Source organism: Magnolia sinica, chromosome 15 (genome assembly GCF_029962835.1).
Source record: "Magnolia sinica isolate HGM2019 chromosome 15, MsV1, whole genome shotgun sequence".
Taxonomy (NCBI): domain Eukaryota; kingdom Viridiplantae; phylum Streptophyta; class Magnoliopsida; order Magnoliales; family Magnoliaceae; genus Magnolia; species Magnolia sinica.
In genome coordinates this window covers 36,173,182-36,179,544 of record NC_080587.1, presented here as the reverse complement: position 1 = coordinate 36,179,544, position 6,363 = coordinate 36,173,182, and the positions used below count along the sequence as shown (strand labels likewise).

The window sequence follows — 6,363 nt, the reverse complement described above, 5'->3', positions numbered from 1 at the left end:
TTAAACTCACCTTGCAACACAAACATGTATAAAATATATCATTAAGCCTTATCATGTTCATAAAACCAAGATATAAATGGGGAAAAAATGCAATATTTGAGTCTTAATAGGGGCTACCCTCCACTCGTGGACCCCAGTGTGATGTATCTATTTAATCCACGTTGTCCACCAATTTCTATAAATTATTTTAAGCCATGTACCGAAAAATTAGGTGGATCTGAGTCTGGACTAGACCGCACTAAGAGAAATAAATTCCCACTATTAAAACCTTCCAAGGCCTGTCGTGAGGTCCTTGATCATCCAAACCATCCCAAGTTAGGGCTTATTGGGCTCCTTTCGAGCTGGCCAAGACGGTGGACGGAGTAGATCAGCTATATGGGCCCCACCTTGACAGTGCATCAAAAAAAATATACATATATAATATTACAAAAAGTTGCCATGCATGTTAGCCATTAATCCATGTTGGCCAAGCATGGGTCTTTATTCACAACCCCAAGTGTATGGTCGCGATGTAGTAATAACTCGGTAAGACCGAGGTAGAATCCACAGGGACTAAACTTGTACGTATTCTGAAAATAACTAGAACTAGAACTAAAAAGAGATCTAAATTGAAATCTGAATAACTGAGAGTAATGGTGAATAATGTTGATTAAAACTTATGAATTTCAAGGTAGGAACTAGGGTGCCAAGGATCCACTTGTAGCTATCAAGATGGTACCTTGCTTGATTCAAAGAACACAATTGGAATTAGAGTCATATCCTATCCAATTCAAAGATAAAGCAATTAAATCAAATATGAACTTTCATTGACCTAATTCTCAATGGAAGAGAATTGTGATGAGTGGAAGGGATTCCATCACCCTACCATGCTTAGGAGAAGATAGTGAACAATGAGATTTACTAATCTCACTATCTCAAAACAGGAAAAGAAGATATTTAAAGCTATCATAACATCTATTGTAATTTGAGTCATAATAAATTATAGAAAAATGAAAATATTCTCTTAATATCAAACTAGAAATCAATGAAGTTCAATAAGAACAAAAATTAAAGGAAAATAAACATTTAAAAATGCTACAAGCTTCACCTCTTAGCCCTATCTAAGAGGTTTAGCCAACCATAAATATGATTGAAACCAAATCTCTTATACAAAGCATGAAAAATAAAATAGGGTAGAAGAAAAACTCTCTGGCGACTGCTCCACCCTTGTGTATGTGCTCCTTGAGACCTTTTCAGACCCTACAAGATGCTTAGGAGTATCCTAGGGAGTCCTATTTATAATCGTGGAACTCCAACTTTCGCACCCAGTTGAAAAATGTAGAAACCGCCTCAAATTTACACACTTTGCATAGTTTTCCAAAATAAACTCAAAGTTTAAACCACCTCAAATTTACGCACTCTACACAGTTTTCCAAAATATACTTAGAGTTTCAGAATATGCTTTTTCAGGATAATTTCAAAAATATTTTTGTTTTCAGGATAATTTCAGGATTCCTTTTCTTCACTTTAAATCTTTGATTCTCTTCATTCTTTGCTTGGTTTTTTTGTATCTTTGGCATGTGAATTATTCATTATGACTTTCAAATCTCCAAATCTTTATTTAGTAATTTTTTGAGTATAAATCTTCCTTTTGGCATCAATTACACCTTAAGCTCTCGAAATCACCTCGCACATAAAAATGTGCATAATTAAATCGATTAAGCACTATCATGTTTATAAAACCAAGGTATAAATAGGGAAAATATGTAATATTTCACACTCAACACACCCCCCAACTAGCATTTTTCTAGTCTCGAGCAAAACATGTGTAAAATGATCTTCAATCTTCAATGTTCAAATCATTTTCAGAAAACAATCTTTTGTGCAATTAAGTATGAACGAGTACAATCTAAAGAAGTGAGAGTGTAATTTTGAAAACCTAGAGCCGAATCACATGAGCAATCAATCAAAAAGTTTCTTTATTAATCATTTAAGAGAATAAGTTCATATATCAAAATTTTTCAATGTGCTTAGTGAATTCTATTTACTTTCCATAACATACTACTATTTTATAATGTTAACTATGCTCGTCACCTCAAGTTTTATTAAATAATCAAGTACTGATTCCGAACTTATCACGTTTTCCTTCTTTTTCCAGTTTTTGATTTTATATCGACGGTCCCTTTTATTTATTCATTCTTTTCAGACTTTTCATTCCTTTCCAGTCTTTTCATCATACATGACCTTTTGTTGATCTCTCTATATTTTAACTGGTTATTTTCATCTTTTTAAGGTGGATAAAATTCTCCATACTTAATTATCAATATGTATCAATGATACACATACTAACAATGAGAAATTCTAGTACAATTCATAGAAAGTAATTTGAATGTGACTTGTAACTTAGATTAACACGATATTCGAACTTCCTCTTAATCAATTAAATGCAAGAATTTAGACAATAGTCTACTTGGTTGATTAAACTTCAACAACTCAAAGTTCAATCTCCATCTTATCATCATACTCAAAGCATTCTTAATTCCACAGATTATCATTTCCCAAACATGTTTTTAACTTAAAATTTTGAAAATTTTCACAATTTTTATTCAAAACTAAGAAAACACTGATTAGTTAACCTAATCCACACCCCCAACCTAAAATCTACATTATCCTCAATGTATAAACATAAGAAGAAAGAGCAAAATTGAGAGCAATGAAAATAAAGTGGAGTAGATGAAGAGTACCTATGAAGTGAATACGATCTTCCAATAAAATGTGGTTTTAGTGATTAAAGTAAATTGCAAAAAGTGAAGTAATCCTAAGAAAGCCAATAAATTCTAATCCTAGACTAGGAAAATAAGGAAAAACTACTCAATCATGTAACAAGGTTCCTCCTCCGGCCAGTATCTTGATAAATTTCTTAGTAGGTTTTTCAACAAGATCATCTAAAAGCTCTTTTTGCATTAGGCTTAGACATCTTGGAGTATGAATGTCCAGAGAAATTTATGGACCTCAGTAAAAGATTTCCATTTAATCTTCCAAGGTATCCAAAATATATATGATTCACCTATGATATAAAAAGTTTCAATGTTAGTACACCACAGTGAATCAGAGATTACAAGTAAATGAAATTCAGAAAAATTCTTAGTAGGTGGTGTAGTCTCAACACATTCCTAAGTTTCAAATTTCGGTTCAATTTTTAGCTCCTTCTTTAATGGTAAACACTCAAGATCTATGGAATGAGGTGCTTTAAAAGGATGATTCCCTCGGTCAGTATCAACTACTGAGGTATTGTCTTGCAAGGCATCCATTATGTCTTATGTCATAGGATTGTTTAAATTTGTAAAGTTTGTCAAGCAAACTTCTAAAGATTTTAGGCATTCAATTGAGAGGAGCTCATTTTTCATATTGAGGTCTGTGATGATATGCCTAAAGACTCCTTTATCTTCTTCGAGAGTAGAAATGAGGATACTCTCCTGTTCTTTCTCAAGGTGGAATGAAATCACCACCGAGTATGTCTCTTATTGACCTAAGTAAACATGTTTAAGATCAGCAGGTAATGATTTTAGGTCAAACTTTAGAGCCTTGAGACTAGACAGTAGAGGCACTATATTGGTTTGAGGCGATTTCTCAAATCGTGACCTCCACCAATTAACTCCTAGTACTGGCGCAGCATTAAGCATGACATCGATCTTTCTAATCGTGTCATCATTTAAATCAAGGGAGTGGGCTAAGCACATCTCTAGATGATTTGAGTATAAATTCAAGGTTGTTCTATCTTCCATGAAAGAGTCGATCATGTTAATTTCATGGATATCGTCAACATCTTAACTGTTTACTCATGTTGAAAAAGATATTGAGCTATAACGTCATATTTTTGAAAGATAAACTCATAACTCCATTCCTATAATTAATTATGGCATTTGATATAGCAAGGAATGAACGACTAAGGATGACAGGGATCTGAGTGCTCATATCTACGATGGGTTGAGTATCCAGGATGATAAAATCTACTGAATAGTAGAATTTGTCAACCAGGACCAACACATCCTCGATTATCTCTCTCGGTACATGGACCGAATGATCAGCAAGTTGTAATGTGGTCGGGTGGATTTTAATTTACTTAGACCCAATTGTTCGTATATTGGGAAATGAATCAAATTAACGCTTGCTCCCAAGTCAATAAGTGCATGCTCTATCTGGTGATTCCCAATTATACAGGTGATAGTTGGGCTATCGAGATCTTTATATTTTTGTGGCACATATTGCTGAGGATGGCACTCACCTTTTCTATCAGAAAAATTCTCTATTAAATAGTCTATCGTCTCTTGGTTGTACATAAATCTTTCAAAAATTTGGCATAAGAGGGGATTTGTTTCACAACGTCCTGCAAAGGGATGTTGACTTTCACTTATTTCAACACCTCTAGAATATCCTGTGAGTTAGCTAGAGGTTTTGGCATAATCAATCATTGGGGGAATAACGCAATTGGCTAACTCACTTTTTCTGGTTCTTCCTCATGTGAGGCATTGCTAGGTCCATTCTCAATTCCTTCTGGGCCTTTAGGCTTTTCGGCTCTCACCGAAATGGTTTTGTCAATAATCTTCCCACTCCTAAGAGTGGTGATAGACTTAGCCTACTCCATTTGACTTGAAGAGCTTTGGTCACTTATTTCATATTGTGATTCATGGTTAAGGAGAGGCTAGGCCGGAAGGATCCCTTTCTCCCCAATTGATTTGTTCATCTCAAGCCCTTGCATGGCCTTTGTAAGGCCTTTAAAGGCTTGCAACATACCCTGATTAAAAAGCCCTTGATTTTGAATATATTTCAAGACTGGATCCTCTTGAGGGTTCCTTTGATTCGAAATTTGGTTAAGGATCCCTTGAGAAGTAGTAGTTTGTTCATTCCTTCAATTGAAATTTGGATGGTTCTTCTAACTTGATTTATATGTATTTGAGGTGGGTCCACTGAAATGTCTTTGGTAGTTGTTCACGGTATTTGATTGCTCATTCAATATTTCTTGAAAAGTAGGTATTGTTAAATAATTTTCAGTTGTATGAACATTGCAAGGACAAATACCGCAAACAACTTCCTTAGCCTTATCCTTCTTAAGTCTCATAGTCTCAATTTTCCTTATGAGATTGGCCACTTTAGCATTTATATCATCTTCCTCTTTCAAAAAATATATTTCACCCCTCCCCTTTAATTGAGTAAGCTTAGAAGTGGTGCTAGGTCTTATGGATATGTCCCATGATTATGCGTTTTCGGCAAGTTTGTCAAAGTAATCCCACACATCATCGACATTTTTATTTATGAATTCCTCATTGCACATCATCTCGACCAATTGGTGCATGAAAGATGTCAGTCCATCGTAGAAGAAATTTGTTATGCACCATGTTTCAAAGCCATGTTGTGGGCATCAAATGACAAGATCCTTGAACCACTCCCAACGTTGGAAAAATGTCTCACCTTCCTTTTGGGCGAAGTTCATGATCGACTTCCTAATGGTGTTCGTCTTATGGTATGGGAAGAATTTCTTAATGAACTCCCTTATCATGTTGTTCTATCTGTCAATGGATCGTGCTCGTAGTGAATGCAACCAAGTCTTAGCTTTTTCTTTTAAGGAGAAGGGAAAGAGTTTCGCCTGATTGAGTCCTCAGACATGTTGGAAAAGTGTAAAGTAGTTATTATCTCATCAAACTCTTTCACGTATAGATATAGACTTCAGATTTAAGTCCATGGGACTTTGGAAGGAGTTGGATCACCCCAGGTTTAATACTCATATTTCCTACATTGTTTGGAAAAATCATGTAGGAAGGTGTGCTCACCCCCGCAAGTTGTAAATAATCTCGTAAAGTATGAGACAGGGGTGCATGATGCACCTCATTCTCATCCTAAACTTCCTCAACTGGAGGTTGAGGTTGATTTACAACCATTACTTCTATTAACTCAGAGGGTCTTAAGTGGTGTCTAATCCTGCGATGGATAGCAACCCTTCGACTAATCCTCCTTCACTCGAAAGAAGTAGAGTGTTATTACGGATCCACTTCGGCATGAAACACTCTGAGCCCTCAAGTAACTAAACCTAAAAAGAAAACTAGAAAAACTAAAAAAAATAAGAGCTCTAGAAAAGATAAGAGAGAGAGTTGGGACAAAATGACCGAATAAGAGTTGCTATGTTAACATCTTACAAAACAAAAAACAATGTTAGTTTTTAAAAACAATTTCAGAAAAAAAAAATCCTAACCTAAAAGCAAAATAAAAAGTTAACCCTGATCTTAACCTAATTCTAAAACTAATCAATTTTAGAAAAACGTAGTCATAGTACATTGACAATGGCGCCAAAAACTTGTTCATAACCCCAAGTGTAGGGTCGCGATGTAG

The 6,363-nt window shown here is 35.0% G+C and overlaps 1 non-coding gene across 1 annotated transcript; it reads left to right on the top strand.

Annotated features, from left to right (window-relative positions):
* Positions 1–5,381: 5,381 nt before the first annotated feature.
* Positions 5,382–5,488, top strand: LOC131228423 (small nucleolar RNA R71). Its single transcript, XR_009162926.1, has one exon. It is a non-coding gene; the product is annotated as a small nucleolar RNA R71 (small nucleolar RNA).
* Positions 5,489–6,363: the final 875 nt, after the last annotated feature.